We start from the raw sequence: 18,375 nt of genomic DNA on the forward strand, positions 1-18,375 counted from the left end.
CTGTGGGTTGTCTCTTCACTTTGTTGATTGTTTCCATTTCTGTGTAGAAGCATTTTAATTTGATGTGATCCTATTTGTTCATTTTTGTTCTGGTTACCTGTGCTTTTGAGGTATTACTCAATAAATCTTTGCACAGATGAATGTCCTGGAGAATTTCCCCAATATTTTCTTTGAGTAGTTTCAGGGCCTGAGGTCAAGAGTTCCACCTGCCAGGTGATCCACCCGCCTCAGCCTCCCAAAGTGCTGGGATTACAGACATGGGCCACCGCACCCAGCCTGGTTTGCTCTTGCTTTTCTTCTTCTTTAAGATACAGCTTTAGATTGTTTATGAGATTGTTTATTTTTAGATGTTTTCTTATTGCTTGTTAGTGTCCTTTTCTTCTGTATTGAAGAACTCCCTTTAGCATTTCTTATAGGACAGGTCTGGGGTTGATGAAATCCCTTAGCTTTTGTTTGTCTGCAAAGTCTTTATTTCTCCCTCATGTTCAGAGGATATTTTCTCTAGGTATACTATTCTAGGGTAACATTTTTTTTTTCCTTCAGCACTTTAGACATGTCATGCCCCTCTCCTGTCCTGTAACGGTTCCACTGAGAAGTCTGCTGCCAGATGTGTTGGACTGCTATTATATGTTGTGTCTTTCTTTTGTTTTGCTGCATTAGGATTCTTTGTTGGTGTTTGACCTTTGGGAGTTGGATTATGAAATGTTTTGAGGTAGTCTTATTTGAGTTAAATCTGCTTGGTGTTCTATAATCTTCTTGTACTTGAATATTGATAACTTTTTCTAGGTTTGATATGTTCTTTGTAATGATCCTTTTAATTAAACTTTCTACCCTAATCTCTCTCTCTCTGTCTCTCTTCTTTAAGGCCAGTAACTATTAGATTTGTCTTTTGGAGTTTTTTGCAGCTCTCGTAGGCATGCTTTATTCTTTTTTATTCTTTGTTATTTTGTCTCCTCTGACTGTGCATTTTTAAATAGTCAATTTGATTTTTCTTGAGAGGCGTGCTGGTTACTGAAGTGCTCGATTTGACTATCTTGTTTCCACACTAAATGGATCTTTTTCTTTTGTGCAATCACCCAACTAGGAGTTGAGAAAATGGGAAACAATATATTTTTATTGAGCAAGGAAAGCATCTCATTACATCCTATTCATCACTATTATCAATGTTTCTAAATTATTTGCATAATATGAAATAATAAAAAAGTATTTTTCCATGAGGCAGAATTTTGGTTTTGATTTGTCAGGCTGAGTGGTCACTCTAGCTGAGTGGTCATGTACAAGTGGCTTAATTACCTTACCATGCAACTAAATACACATAGTTATAAAATGAAATAATTGATAATTCCCAAATGGCCTTTTGATGATCCTATCAGTTGAAATAAATCCATATATCACATACATGTTGCTTGTTTTGTGCGAACTACTGTTGGAGATGGGGGGGAAATGTGACTTCATGAAGATATGGGGGGAAATGTGACTTCATGAGCTCTGCAATACTCTAGAAACATAGTTTTAAGAAGTGAGGTGGAGACAAGACCTTTAGTTGGTAAGCAGTAGGAGACATGGTGAGAAGGTAATCTAAGGCCTGACAGTGGAAAGCTTTGAATATAATTTTTTATTTTCTGTAAGCCATGGGAAACCATGCAGCTTTTGAGCAGCACATTTCATGATTCAAGCATGGGTTATGTGGATGGGGAGAAACTGGAGAGAGCAGCAGAGGCCTTGGAGGTTCGTGGACAATCTAGGTACAAAGGGGAGGAGCTCTTGTTTTAAGAGGGGACAGGGGTTCTGCAGATTCAAGAGATATTCCAATGGAAGCATAACTAGGATTCAATAATAATTATAGCTTAGTTAGAGAAAGACACTCAGAACTCCTAAGGACAAGGAGGGAGGTGTATGTGAAGAGAAATATTTCCTTGTTAAAACTTTGGAAACACTGTTTGAATATATCATTTGGAAATTCAGAAAGTTATTGGAGGGAATAAACATTGTGTTATTTATTTGGGTCCAGTAACATATGTAATGGGAGTTTTGTAAACATGAATTTAAGCAGTAAGATATATTTGATGGTGAAAAATCCATGCTTGTCAATGTCCTTACTTTTAATTGTCTTTGGTAAAATAGTATTGTTATTGATAAGATAATTTAACTGGTTCTTTTATTTTTGAGTGCCTAATTTGTATCCCATTGAAAATTAAGAACCTGATGCAAATTAGATGTCAGAAAAACAATAGCTTTTTAATGTGTTCTCAAATCATACGCTACAGTAACAATGATAAAGGACTTCACTTACATAGTAAGGCACTTATTAGATATTGAATTAAGATTGATTTTAAAAATAATATTACCACTATGAATTATCCTCCTATTTTAAATTCTAGGCATTCTACTATAATAATTAGTATGGATTAATGATACATTAATAACCTCCTGCTTTAAACCAGGATCTATTTTAAGCCAAATGTTATTATTAATGTATTACTTAAGTGTATTATTTTGTGCTGACTTTTTTTTTTTTTTTTTTGAGACAGAGTCTCGCTCTGTCACCCAGGCTGGAGTGCAGTGGCGCGATCTCAGCTCACTGCAAGCTCCGCCTCCCGGGTTCACGCCATTCTCCCGCCTCAGCCTCCGAGTAGCTGGGACTACAGGCGCCCGCCACCACGCCCGGCTAGTTTTTTGTATTTTTTAGTAGAGACGGGGTTTCACCGTGTTAGCAGGATGGTCTTGATCTCCTGACCTCGTGATCCGCCCGTCTCGGCCTCCCAAAGTGCTGGAATTACAGGCGTGAGCCACCGAGCCCGGCCTGTGCTGACATTCTTAACTCGCTATATATGCAATATGGTAAAATAGTGCCAAGAGCTACATCCACTATTCAAAATCTACATCACAAAAGTGGATTGGAATATGTTAAAAACTGAACTGTCTAAATATGATTTTACTAGAATATATATCCATAGGTAATGATTTTTAAAATGATTAATGATTTATTCATTATGTCACTTGATAACTTGGTAAATTCCCAGTCAAATAAAAATGACTTTTATATTTTATATACGTATTAACTCTCCATGTTTGGACAATCATATATTAAATATTTATAAATATATAATATGCATTAACATATTATATATGTGGACAATTGTCTAGGTTTGGACAGTTATATATTAACTGTCCATGTTTGGTTGAATCTGCAGATGCAGAATCCAGGGATGCTGAGGATTGACTGCACTGTTAAAAGACTCAATTTAAAATGTGTGCTATAGAAAATGCCTTAATTTTAAGGCTACTATATGTATGTATATATGAAGTGCATCCTATTTTTTGCTCTTCTTTGTATTTAAAAATAAACCCTGTTATTTTCCGTTATCTTTCTTATACTTCTGGAACCAATTTTCATAATTGTAGCGATACCAATGTACCAGAAATGTCTTGGAGTGTTATAAGCTGTGTCACTGTATACTCAAAGACCCTGTGGACATTGTTGTTGATTGAAATAAGTTACTGGAATTGGAAGAGCCAAGTGTATTGGGTTCCATTTGACTTGAGCTCCTAGGAATGTAGCACAGTAGATCGTATATGAATGATTTGCCTTGAGCCACAAGTTGACATTATAAACCCTTATAGTGATATATAATCCTGGAAGAAAGCGCTATATCCATTATGGTTACTTCTAGAAGTCCAACTTCCTTTCTCCTTAACATAAAATCTATCCAGGCTTAGTAGATGATGGTGAATCTGAAGTCTGGGCTGAAAGAGATTATTTCAGTAATAATATTATTTGGAACAAAGAACTGTGTTTAAATTTTTGGAATTTTTTAATGGAAACATTTTCATGTTGAAACGAGAGGGACGTTATACTATGTATCTGATATTTATGATAAAGATTAGCATTCAGTTTTCTTTTTAGGATTCATATACAGTCATCTCTCAGTATCTGTGGGGGATTTGTTCCAGGAACTTCTGTGAATGCTAAAATCCAGGGATGTTCATGTCCCTGATATAAAATGGCATAGTATTTTCATGTAGCCTATACATATTCTTCAATATATGTTAAATCATCTCTAGATTGCTTACAGAACTTAACACAATGTACACACTTTGTAAATGATTGTTATTCTTTATTGTTTTTTACTTCTATTATTTTTTAAAGTGTTTTCTGTTCCTGTTTTGTTGAATCTGCAGATACAGAACCCAGGATTATTAAGGGTCAATTATATCGTTAAAAGACTTACACAAATTTGAATTCTGTGCTATAGAAAATGCCTTTATTTTAAGGTTACCTTTTATTTTCATTTTTACGTTTTCCCATATATAATATATATTTATATTGTTTTACTTATATTATTTTGGTTTTTTAAACTTCCGTATAATAGGTCAAGCAGTTTTCTTTTTAAAAACTGTCTTGGAGAAGGACCCCAAGTTGTCTTAAACGTTATGCAAGAAAATGCAACATAAAAGTGAAAATTTTATGACCTTAGAATCAAAGTGTTCATGTGTAATGTTCTTGAAATTAACCTAACCAGTAAACCTCCTTTGAAATTTTGGGAGCATTCTAAGCATGGTTTGTAACAAATTGTCTTCAGACCACTGACAAAACGAGCAAGAGTCAGTATCTCTTTACGCTTCTATTAACTGAAGCTCACTTTGCATATGTCTCAAGAGCATAAGAGTTAGGGTTTTCAATTATGTTGCTGATCAGCTAGCTCAGTATACTCTGACTAGGAACCCATCTAAAGGCTATTATATCTGTCTTTATCTTGAATTAAAGATGTTTGATTTTTAGGCCTTACTGCAGCTTTTACTTTGTAAAATTCTGATAAGGCAGTAATTTTTTGTGTAAAGAACTAAGGTACCACCAGGCATAAAAACTGGGACAGGTGGCATAAAACCTGGCACAGTATTTTCTGTCCCAGGTTTTATGCCTGGTGGTGCCTTAGTTCTTTTCTAAGACCCATCTTAAATATAATTTCTTTCCTAAACCCGTCATTCATTTAGCTAACGTAATTCTTCAACATCCTTCTGCCAATCTGGGTGACTGGGTAAATTAATATTCTTTGCTCAAATCATTAACTCTAGAAAAGACTGATTTCTAAAAGAAGAATGACTTTAGTTTTGTACATTCATTATTTGTATAACGTTCCTCTACAACAACTAAATTGAGATGTCTAGTAAGTAGTTAAATATATTTGGATATGTCATCAGATATACAGATGACATTTGAAGTCATTGATTTGAAAAAGACCATATGATGTATATATAGTTAGATGAGTAGAACATCAAGTGAGGACCCTTAGACTATTGGAATAAAGGGCCAAGTTAAAATATTAGTAATAATAAAAATAAATGTCTGATTATACTAAGAGTATATGCTCCATTAAACCAACTCCTGTATCTTCCATAGCTGCTATAAACAAATTTCTCTTTGAATTGAAAAAATAAAATTAGAATCACCTACAACCTCATGAACTAGAGATGATCACTAATTTTATTTATTGTCATTCATTTCTAAATGTGTACATAAAGAAACCTTTTAATTATAGCAAGTATGGTTTACAAATTTTATTTTACTTAAACGGAAATGTCTCAAAACATTCTTTAAAAACATTATTGCCAGTGAGCTGCATAATAGATCATCACATGACATGTCAGCTTAATTTTTGACATAATATATCAAGTCTTTTTTTTAGTTGATTCTCTTGCTTTTAGGGAAGTATATAGGCATATTATCTGCAAATTCTGACCAGTTTATCCACCTTTTATAATATTTGAATGTCTTATTCATGTTTCATATGTTATTGCATTACCTGTATCTTCAGAACAGAATAAAATACTAGTCATAAACGACATTCTTTTTTTTTTTTTTTTCATGATTTTAATGGTATTGGGTTAATGCTTTAGCATGAAGAGTGGCATTGCACCATTTTCTAAATTTTGTCCTGTGGTTGTTCATTTCACTGTGTTATAGAACATTAATAATATTCTGTGAATACAAAGCATTTTACAGTAAGGAAGGTTTGGAAGCACTGATCTATATACCCTTGGAGATTCATAATCCTCATTATTTTAGTATAGATTCAGAAATTCTGTAGTGCAACAGCAACAAATACCTTTAAAAGCAAATTTCCCAAATTCTTCTTAGCAGAGAACATATTTTTATTTGATGCAGATGTTATTACATAAAAACTGCCTTGATTAAAATTTAGGAAATACTGTTGGTTTTAAGCAACACCTTGGTCAAATTTTTGAATGAGAATTATAATATCATTCTGCAAAACTAGATAGCTTTCACTTTTTTAGTATTGCTGAACACGTATTTTTTCTTATCATTGAGAGTGTTTTCCATAATGGTTGGAAAGAATTCACGACTTAAAGAATAGCCTGGCTATGGAACAGATTGTGTAAGTTGGCATGATATTTTACATTTCTTCTCTTCAGGCATTCTACTCCTTGAATAAATTGGAGAAACTGAAATTTGTTCCAAATGATTCATTTCATTCAAATGTTTACATTTACCTGCTTCTTTATAATTTGAAAATGGCCTCTATATATTCAGCAATGGTTTTATTCTTCATTTTGATGTTAGTTTTGTTTTTCATTCTTTTTTATTGATTAGACTTACAAAAGGGTTTGAGTATGGTGTAGAAAAGTTTTTCAGATCAACTTAGTAACTGTTAGTTTCTGTTTTACTAGTCATATTTTTGCTGTTATATTTATTAAATATTTGTTCTTTTTGGTTAGGCTTGTTTTATTTTAGTTTATTTTTTTATTTCAATGCCTCATATATTATATTGTATTCTTTGATTTTTGGCCTTTTTGGAATTTTATTTTGGATATTTCTTATTTGCTAATAAGTAGAGTTTTCTATTTTAACTCCATCTGAGTACCTTTTCCAGTTGGTAGGCATGTTTAAATCATTTGCATTTATTGGCACAACTCAATTTCTTGGTTATTTATATTTTATGCTTTCTGTGGTTTAATTTTTTATCCATTCTCATTTTTTGCATAGACTTTTTGCTGTTGTTAACTGTTATCCAATTACCTGTTGCTGCATAACAAACTACCATAAACCTTGTGGAGTGAAACAAAATTTTTTTTTCATTATATCTCACACTTCTGGGGGTTAACTAGGCTCATCTAGGCCTTTCTTGCTTTGGGTATTGATGAGTTTGCAGTCAGACAGTGGTTGTGGCTAGAGAGTTCTCAGATACCTCTTCATATGTCAGAAAAGTCATGGAGGATGTTACATGAGCAGCAGTGAAGTTTTCAGCCTGAACACATAGGATCTCTCTGTGTGCCCTAGGCTTTTTCACAGCTTAGTGCTTGGTTCCAAGAACAAATGTTTGAAGAGAGAGGCAGGCAGAACTCGACAGTATTGTCTTCTGTGACCAAGCGCTGTAGGCCACATGTGTCAGTTCTGCCTTATTCTATTCATGAGGCCATCACAAATACTCTCCAGGTTTTAGAAGAGCATGTGGGATGGAAAATGTTGTGGTCATTTTGGGAAATACAGTCTGCCATGGTAAGCATTGTTACCAGTGGTTACAAAGGTTTGTCAGACACATACTTAAATATATAACATTATTTGTCTATAAAAGTGAGTAAAACCCACTATTTTTGTCTTTTTGGAATACCAAAATGGGAGGAGTTTTCCCTTATTCCCCTCGCAGGGTGTGCCATGGGGGTGTGGCTCATTTCTTGTGTGCCCCACGCTCAAACCTCTGGGAGGAACATGCAGAGGGGCAGGTGGCAGGGCTCTGACCCGACAGCAGCATCTGGAGTTGAGTGTTTATAGCTCCCGAAGCCCCAGTGGGCAGGTGTTACACAGTGCGCTCTTTCAGTTTTGCCATCCTCAAGTGGCTTGTGTTCATCAGCTCAGTTAGACCTTCTGCCTTATCTCAAGGACAGAGGGCTTTCTGTGTCCTGGGTTCTTGCCCTCGTGTACTGGAAAAATCACATATGGGCTTGGAGAATGAGTGCAAGGTTTTAGTGAGTGGTGGAAGCAGCTCTCAGCCGATGGATGTGGAGCCAGAATGAGAATGGAGTGGGAAGGTGGTCTCCCCCTGGAGTCCGCTGCTCAGCTGCCGAGCTCTCCTCCCGTGGCTGTGGGCCGAATTCCCCTTGGTGTCCGCATTGTTCTGCCATCGATGACCTGCGGGCCTCTGTTGCTGTGTTCTGCTGCTGCTGTGTTCTTCTTGATGTCTGGCTGCTTGTGTGTGTGCCCAATAGGGTACTGGGTTTTTTTAGACACAGAATGGGGGCATGACGGGCCAGAGTGGTCCTGGAAAATGCAACATTTGGGCAAGAAAACAGGAGTGCTTGTCCATGGGCACAGGCCCGAGGGTGGAGCCCTCACCAGGGATCCTGCCCTTATCTACCCAGCACTTCCCTGCCCCCCTCCACCTCCTGTATCAATATCAAGGATTTTTAATGATTTTCAAATTTCTCCTTTTTTATTTATGTAATTTAAAGTGATAAAAACATTTATCAGTTAAAAAACATTGAGGCTAGCTATCAAAAAATGTGAAGCGGTGATATTATAACTCTTTAAAACATGTGTTTAGATTTATTTCTTTACAGGTTGAGTATCCCTTATCAGAAATGCTTGGGACCAGAAATGTTTAGGATATTGGAATTTTTTTTAAATATTTGCATCATATTTTACTTACCAGTTGAGCATCTCCGATACACAAATCCAAAATTCAAAATGCTCCAATCAGCATTTCCTTTGAGTATGACCTTTGAATGTCATGCTGGCACTCAAAAAGTTTAGAATTTGGGAACATTTTGGATTTCAGCTTTTCAAATTAGGAATGCCAGTCTGTATTTAACTGATTTTAGTCCTTGACAATTTATTCATTCTTTTTAATCTTTTGTTTTGTTTTTTCTTTCTTTCTTTCTTTCTTTTTTTTTTTTGAGACAGAGTCTCGCTGTGTCACCCAGGCTGGAGTACAATGGTGCAATCTCGGCTCACTGCAACCTCCACCTCCCAGGTTCCAGTGATTCTCCTGTCTCAGCCTCCCAAGTAGCTGGGACAACAGGCATGCACAACCACACCTGGCTAATTTTTGCATTTTTAGTAGATACGTGGTTTCACCACATTGGCCAGGCCAGTTTCGAACTCCTGACCTCACGTGATCCACCTGCCTCGGCCTCCCAAAGTGCTGGGATTACAGGCATGAGCCACCGTGCCCTGCTTTAATCTTTTATTATTCTGGCATAGCTCATTCACTGAATTATTTAGAAGACTTGCATGGTTCTTGTATTTTCTAAGTCCTTGCCTGTCTTTGAGCGCTCTTTGTTGCTTTGTATACAACCATACTCCAAGCCGGCTGTTGAAAAGCCTGTGAGCCACAGTGTTTTCCTTTCAGAGACACATGCCTTGCCTGCTGGTTGATGTGGTCACTCATTACAAGAGTGAGTCCTCTGTCTTTCAGTGTGATTGGTGCACTCTAAAGGCCATTGGGTTGCGGGGAGGAAAGAGATGCTGCACTTGGTGGTATTGTTCTGAGGACTATACCCCTATCTTCCTCCAGTTGATTATGTGACAATGCATCCTTCCACTTGCCTCCTAGACATTCTAGACTTTCAGAGGACATTTCCTTCTTCAAGCTCATTCAATCTGCTCTAGGTCTAGAACACATTCTTTATTGGTTCTGGTATGGGAATTAGCCTCATCATTATTTTCTAGACCATATACAGCCCCCCGCCTCAATTTGCGAAAACTTGTTTGTTATTTCACTGGAGATTTGATGAGATGGAGCTATATACTTGTGGCCACATAGTCATCTTTTTAATAAATCTGTATTTTTTTGTTTTTGTTTTTGCTTTTTTTAGTTAAGACTGATGAGATTCCTGGTCTGTTGAGCAATTCGATATCATGAGAAATGTGACTATTTTAGAGTAAAAAGCAATTAAGAGGTATGGCAACTAGAAACAATGTGTGATCCCACATTGGATGCTGACTGAGAAAAATAAGCAGTAGGGGAAATTTCAAGGGCAAATTTGAGTAAGACTGGTTATTAGATTACATAAAAAACTCATTAAAATGGAGATATGGACATCTTAACTGTAAAGAAAATTACAAACTAGTATTGCATTATCTTATTTTGAAAAATTGCATATTCGTGTGAGTTTATTGGGGATGACACACTAAGAGGTAATAGTGATGGGAAGAATATAATTGTTTTATTTTCTACCCTTTATATTTGTCTACTCTCTACAATGCAAATATACAACTTTGTTAATAAAGAAATGTCAGTTTCATTTTTAAAAATAGGAATTATACACTTTGTTAAGTTCATGGACGAAGGTAAAGCCCCGTGATGAAAGTTAAGCAATTACCTTTCCTCAAGAGGGAAGAAAGACATGAAGACAAACTTTTGATCCTTATTTGGTAGAAAATGAGTTGGATTACTGAGAAAATAAAAATAGATTTCTTCTTTGTGGGAGAATGTGTTTAGATTTTATTTCCATGTTATTTACTTTCTGTATGTGTCAAGGAAGTCCTTAGAAAACCAAGAGATTGTTAATAAAATAATCCTTTTATCAGTATTTGACTAAAATCTCTGCTTATGTCAGTAGCCATCACATTCATATAAGCAGGAACAATGTTGTGGTGGGCTGTGGCTGTCACAAAGCCTTAGCTTCTCTGTAGCAATGTTTTATTATAGAGGCACATATCCTTTGTTACAAATACTAATGAAAATAATAAAAGCTTCACACATTTCAGGTCCATCTGCCTTGAATGTGTTCTTGGCAAATTACGTGTTCTGAGCTGGTAGTTGAGACACAACAATAATAAAGTAATGTGATTATCAGTGGAGGAATTTCACAGGCTTCCACAAATTAACCCCAAAGTATGCTTAGTGATAGAAGGTGATCCCAACATTCAGCACTTGGAGAAATTAAGACACTTCAAGAATTAACCCAAGTTCTAAAATAGTCTATTAATTGAATTGGAAATAAATTCCTTACAGTGGTTAAATGTATTCAATCACTTTATTTATCATCTGTCTATTCATTTATTCAATAAATATTTTTCAGTCAGCACTGAATGATGCATTAAGAAATTACTGTCAACAAAAATAAATTCATGGCCACAGATGATTACAATGCACTATTCATTGCCATAAATAGCTGTTTGCTCAACAAATATTTATTACATGCTCCCTATGTTTCAAATACTGTACTGGTCACTGAGAATACAGTATTTAAAAAAAGATACGGTCCTTGTTCTTATACCAACTATATTCTGGTTGGGGAAGATAGACTTTAAAGTATTAATTTTATAAGAAAATATTATTATCAATAGCAGAATTACTCCATCCAACTGTGGGGCCTGAGGCAGGACTGCAAATGGAGACCATATTCCATACATGTAAAGAGCTAAAGTTATCAATCAGACTCACAAACTGTTGACTGAAATGTTTTCTTTCCTACCCTGACAAATAAGCCTTTGTCATAACAATTTGTAAAATATTCATTAAACTATAAGATTTTTATGACTAAAATTTAGCAAAGTACCAAAGGTGACTGAATCTAGTTATCACTGCTTATTTTTTCATGTTGTGTTGGTCAGTTATCTTGTGTTCATAGTATGGTAAAAAAAAATGCATAGTTTATAAACAATTACATCATTACTCCTTTGAATTTATTTTTTCTGCTTTCATTTTAGTAAAATCACTAATTAAGCTAATATAATAAAAATGGTCACATAAATCATATTTTATTGGCAGCAATGATCTAGAGAATTCAAAAATAAAATGTAATTGGATTCAAATTGTATAAAATTTAAGTGTCATAAAAATATGTCAAAGCAAATTTTAAAAGTTGAAAAACAATTATTTATATAATATACTAAATCATTACTTTTCTAAAATTCAAAATTGCCTATTACAATAAAAGGGAGAATACTGGTTATAATACATTTCTATTGAAATTTTAAGAATTTCATTATATTTTATATAAATATAAAGTATATTCATTTTAGTTTTATATTTATATCTGTATTATATTTTACATATACATTAACAATATAATTCTGGTATTCAGTGTTGAATCACTGTAGGATCCTGATTCTCATGTTCTATCTAGACCTATTCATATTTAAATTTAAGACTAAAATACAGCTTTTAATATTACAAAATGTTTCTTAGTTGTCATCTGCAACTATTGCATATAATTTGCTGTATTGTGAGTATTTATGGAACCACAAATGAGAACATGAAAAGAAGTAGGAAAATGGGCACTTAGCACTTTGGAGAAATTATGTTTTATTATGTAAGTATCTACTACATCCATATTCTCTGAGAAGAAGGATTTGACAAGTTAATTCACGTGCCTTTTTTATATCGAAAGCACAGAAGTGTTCATCTCTGCTGTTGATAGTGGCGCGAACTGAAAACTCTTGCACCAACTGGACAAAATGTAGCCTTTGCTTTGAAAACCAAGGTAAATGGTTGTTGAAATTTTTCTTTGAGCCTATATATAGGTAGTCCCCAGGGCAGATATTTAGAGTTACAGGCTGTGTCAGTGACTGGCAAATGTTTCTGTCATGGACCAAATAGTTTTGCCTTTCTGGGCCATTTGTAACAATTACCCAACTCTGTCATTGTAGTGCAAAAGCAATTGTAGACTATATATAAATGAATGAGCATAGCTGTGTTTCAATAAAGCTGGTATGATTTGGCTTTGTCCGCACCCAATCTCGTCCTGAATTGTAGCTCCCATAATTCCCACCTGTTGTGGGAGGGACCCAGTGGGAGATACTAGAATCACAGGGGCAGTTATTACTGTCCTCGTGGTAGAGAATAAGTCTCACAAGATGTGATGGTTTCATAAGGGGTTTCCCTTTTCACTTGGCTGTCATGTAAGATGTACCTTTCACTTTCTGCCATGATTGTGAAGCCTCCCCAGCCACGTGGAACTGTGAGAACATTAGACGTCTTTTTCCTTATCAGTTACCCAGTCTCGGGCATGTATTTATCAGCAGTGTGAAAATGGATTAATACAAAAGCTTTATTTGCAAAAATAGGCAGGCTGGATCTGGCCTAAACAGCTGTGGTTCACCACCTCCTGTGTTGTGCTATGCCTCCACTGAACATTGAATCTCAAGTGGCGGAAGTACCTATGTCTCCTTTAATAAATGTGTCATGGGCGTGGTATTAATATGCTGAAGTTTGGGGTACAGGACAGAGGCCTGACTGCCCAGTTCTAAGGGATGATTTGTTAATAGTAACAGGGTAAAGAGTTTAGATTTTATTCCAAGTAAGATAACAAGTCTTTGAATGGTGTTCAACAGGAATATGATATAATCTTACTTATGTTTTAAAAAGATCCCACTGACTTCTGTTTGGAGAACAAACAAAGTACTGTGAAAGCACAAGAAAAAGAGATTAATCCCTCTAGAGGAAAGTGATAAACATTTCACAGAGCAGATGAAATTTATCGAAGTCATAAAGGTTAAGTTGAATTTTCCCAGACAGTAGGCAAGGAAAGGCATGTCAGGCACAGGGAATAGTATGTGCATAAGCAGACAATCAAAAGAGCCTCTGCATGTATTGGTGATGATTTTAAAAATTCAAATTGACTAGAAAAACACCTGCATGAGCCGTGTGGCAGGAAATAAGACTAAAAAACTAGGTTGGATTTTTGTGTACTACAAATGGGGCATTGAACTGTGAGAAACAAAGAACTGGCTAAGTCTTTAAGTGGGTATGGTGAGATTTTATGTATAGTTAGAAAACTGGGACTGGAGAGTGGCTAAAGGACTGGAATGTGAGACATGGATGCCTGGTTGTGCAGTGATTCTAAAAGATGGTGATGAACATCAGAAATGAAGGCATGGCTGTGGGAACAGAAAGCGGGTGTGAAAGCTTCAGAGGATTCTTTCAATAAGACGAGATTTGATGAATGGTTTCATATTGGGGATGAATAAAAGGACGGATGACTCTGATAACTACCTAGAAAATGTAGAAGCAGAAACACCTTGCTCTGGGGTGGGAGGAGAGGTAGAAAAGGAGAGAAACATAATGACTTGTGTTTTGGACACCCTAAGCTGAATTTGAGTTTAGACATCCAGATGCAATGTATAGGAGAAAGGTGAAGAATGAAGAAATATTTGGGTATCAGCAGAGGGTGGATAGTAGCTGATGCCACAGAGAGTCTGAGAAAACCCAGGGAAAGTCTGAACACCTGACTCTCTAATTACAATTGACATTAACATATTAACCAATGGGGGACAGACTGAGAAGAGGTTAAGAGAATGGACTCTTTCTAACCCTGACAGTAATTCTGTGGCTAAGGATGCTTCATTCATTATCTTATAGGGGAGATGGACAAACAGTGGTTAGGAATATCTTCCTCGCATGACTAAATAGCTTTAGTTAAGTATAATTTAAATGTATAGCCTAAACATTATGTCCACTATAAAAGAGGATATAAAATTCTAAGAGAGAACTCCTCTAAATATGTTGATTTTTAAAAGCACTGTTTGTAATAGATCATGCCACATCAAAAAGTGTGAGAAAATGTTAATCAAGATCATCGTTAACTATTATTTCTCAAAATGTAATATTATTCCTTAAGTTACATTTTTAAAAAGTAACTCAGTATTCTCTCACATCGATGATAACAGATTGGTTTTCTGTGCCTCAAATTTATACCATTCTGTCTTGCTTTGTTCTTAAGGAGGCTGCAAAATCTATAAGTAAATGTCCATAGCAATGGTGATATATATTTCAACCATGAAATAAATATTGCTCACCTGCCTGCAATATAAAGAAATTTGAGAAGAAAATCTCCTTTGCTCAATGATTTAAAACTAGATGAGTGAGTACTCTGTGCCAGGAACTGTGTTAAATGTGAAAGATAAAATGGTGAAACGCTTTACCAGAATTTACAGTCCAGTAAAATCAAAAGAAGCAGAACACAAATAAAGTAGAATTTAAGTTCTATTCACTTTCCATATAATAATCATTCCAAAATCCCAACTCTGCAAGGTACAAGTTCTAAGCCATTATATGCGTTTATTAACTTCTCTGGTTTTTCCTCTGGGAAATCGATGTAATTTTTGTCTACCCCAGAGCTTGTGTGAGACTTAAACATTTGTAAAGCAATAAGCAAATATCTAACACTTAGAAAGCTTTCTTATTTTCTTGATGTAGACATTTATTGCTATACATTTCCCCTTAGAACTGCTTTTACTATTACCCCATACATTTTCATAAGTTGTGTTTACATTTTTGTTTATCTCAAGACATTTTTCAATTTTGCTTTTAATTTGTTCTTTAATCCATTGGTTGTTCTGGGGCATGTTGTTTAATTTCCATATGTTTGTGAATTTTCTGAATTTTCTTTTGTTATCTGAAATAATTATAGCTACTCCTTCTCTCTTTTGTTTCCATTTGCAAGGAATCTCTTTTTCCATGCCTTAACTTTCAGTCCATGTGTGTCCTTAAAGGTGAAGTGAGTCTCTTGTAGTCTCTTGTAGGCAGCATATATGGTTGGATCTTGTTCTGTTTCGTTTTCCTTATTCCTTCAGTCACTCTATGTCTTTTGATTTGAGAATTTAATCTCTTTACATTTAAGGTAATTATTGATATGTAAATACCACTGCTATTTCGTTGATTCTTATTGTTTTATAGATCCTTTGTTCCTTTCTTGCTGTCTTCCTTTGTGATTACATGATTTTCTCTAGTGTTTTGCTAAGATTCCTTACTGTTTATCTTTTGTGCATCTACTATTGGCTTTTGCTTTGTGGTTACCATAAGGCTTACATAAAACATCTTATAACAGGCTATTTTAAGCTGCTGTACTCCATTTCTTGTCCCACATGTTATGTTTTTGATGTTACAATTTACATCTTTTTATATTGTACATCAGTTAACACATTATTGTAGCTCTTGGTATTTTTGATACTTGTCTTTTAGTTGTCACACTAAAGATGTAAGAGATGTACATACCACACTTACGGTATTAGAGTACTCCAGATTAACTGTGTGCTTACTTTTATTTATGAGTTCTGTACTTTCAGATGTTTTCACATTAGCATCTTTTTCTTTCAGCTTGAGAAACTCCCTTTACTATTTCTTGTAAAACAGGTCTGGTGATTATGAACTTCCTCAACTTTTGTTTGTCTGAAAAAGTCTGCATCTCTTCATTTCTGAAGGACATATTTGCTGGATATAGTATTCTTGGTTGACAGTTCGTTTTTTTTTTTTTTTTCTTCAGCACTTCAAATCTATCATTTCACTTTTTCATGGCCTATAATGTTTCTGATGAAAAATTCACTGCTGCCTTATTGAAATTCTCTAATATATGATTTGCTTTTTTTCTCGTTATTTTTAGTATCCTCTCTGTCTTTGAAAAATTGGTTAAAATTTTTCAATTTTTCAAAAATTTTCAAAAATCCAATTTTTGAAAAATTGGTTACAATATGTCTTGGTATAGTCTTGTTTAGATTGCATCTGTTGACCTTCTTGTACCTGGATATTTATACTTTTTCCTAGATTTGGAAAGTTATCTGCTATTTTTAAAAATAAACTTTCCAGCTTTTTATCACTCTCTTTTCTTAACTCCCAGGACTCAAACATTTGCTGTATTGATGTTGTCCCATGAATCCTGTAAGCTTCCTTTATTCCTTTTCACTGTTTTTCTTTTCTGATTATATATTTTCAAATAACCTGTCTTTGAGTTTACAGATATTTTCTTCTGCTTGATAAGTTCTTCTGTCAGTGCCCTCTATTTCATTTTCATTTCATTAATTGTATTTTTCAACTCCAGAATTGGCTTAATTTTTAAAATAATTTTAATCTGTTAAACTTTTTGTGTTGGTAATTCATTGTTTTCCTGATTAACTAAATTGTTTCTCTATTTTCTTGAAGTTCATTGAGCTTCCTTAAAACAACTATTGTGAATTTTTATCAAGTGCTTAATGTATCTCCATTTCTTTGTGTCAGCTACTAAGAGATTATTATGTTCTTTTGGTGGTGTTATGTCTTTTTGGTTTTTCAAGCTTCTTACTGACATTGATGTCTATGTGTGTGGTGGAATATTCACCACTTTCAGACTCTATTGGCTAGTCTTGTTGTGGAAAGACCTTCCTTTTTGGGAGAGAGAGGATGTGAGAATACTTGCAGATTGTGGTACAGTAGTTCTGACACCAGTAAGGGTGCCACTGTGTAGTGTCTGTGTAGCTCTATCAGCTAAGGTCAGAGTTGGCAAAGATTGAAGGGATCTTTAGCAGGCAACAGTGTGCTATCCATAGTGGTAGTGAGCACTGGTAGGGTATTTGGTGGTGATGGCTGCCAAAGTCCTCCTCATCCCTTTTCTCACAGTGGCAAAGTTATGGCTCAGCAGGTCCTTTGGGGCACTGGATCTGGCTTGTGGGTTCACTTGAAGTGGCAGTGGTACCCGTGTCTGATGTGTGGTGCCTGTGAATCTGAAGCCGGAAGCACAGGCATGTACAGAGTTTCTGTGGCTCTTGAATGCAGGAAAGTAATGGCAATGATGCTCAGGGTACAGACACCCCCAACTACTATGCTGGTAACATAGTGTGAGGCATGGAAACTTGTGGAGCAGCAAAGAGATCTGGAAATGAGATCACAGATGGGTGGGAGTTAAAGGTTGGAGTGGGGCCTACCTCTCTATGGCAGTTGAGCCAGTGCCTGGAACATGGGCATATGGAATGAGATGTTTCACACTGTGGGCCCCAGAGCTAAGTCCTCATTCCATGTGCCTGAGACATGAGTGGGCTTAATGCAACCACCAAGCCTGGGCCTGTAATGTGGGCACTTGCATATTGACCACAACTCTGACATTGAGATTTGTGGTGGTTTGGGAGAGGTGGTAGCTAATTTCTGAAGCAACTTAATATGGCTGTGCAGCCATACCCCCGTCTGGTGTTCCGCATTAAGAATGACTGTTGGACAGAGCCCCCAGAAATAATACCACACATCTACAGCCATCTGATCTTTGACAAACCTGAGAGAAACAAGAAATGGGGAAAGGATTCCCTATTTAATAAATGGTGCTGGGAAAACTGGCTAGCCATAAATAGAAAGCTGAAACTGGATCCCTTCCTTACTCCTTATAGAAAAATTAATTCAAAATGGATTAGAGACTTAAATATTAGATCTAAAACCATAAAAACCCTACAAGAAAATCTAGGCAATACCATTCAGGACATGGGCATGGGCAAGGACTTCGTGTCTAAAACACCAAAAGCAATGGCAAAAAAAGCCAAAATTGACTAATGGGATCTAATTAAACTAAAGAGCTTCTGCACAGCAAAAGAAACTACCATCAGAGTGAATAGGCAGCCTATAGAATGGGAGAAAATCTTTGCTATCTACTCATCTGACAAAGGGCTAATAT

General features: G+C 35.6%; 1 protein-coding gene across 4 annotated transcripts in view; it reads left to right on the plus strand.

Annotated features, from left to right (window-relative positions):
* The window catches only part of FGF14 (fibroblast growth factor 14), a 692,204-nt gene that overhangs the window by 331,866 nt on the left and 341,963 nt on the right, over window positions 1-18,375 (plus strand). The gene's annotated exons all lie outside the window — the stretch shown is intronic.

This window comes from Trachypithecus francoisi, unplaced genomic scaffold (genome assembly GCF_009764315.1).
Source record: "Trachypithecus francoisi isolate TF-2019V2 unplaced genomic scaffold, Tfra_2.0 Lachesis_group18, whole genome shotgun sequence".
NCBI classification, from domain to species: domain Eukaryota; kingdom Metazoa; phylum Chordata; class Mammalia; order Primates; family Cercopithecidae; genus Trachypithecus; species Trachypithecus francoisi.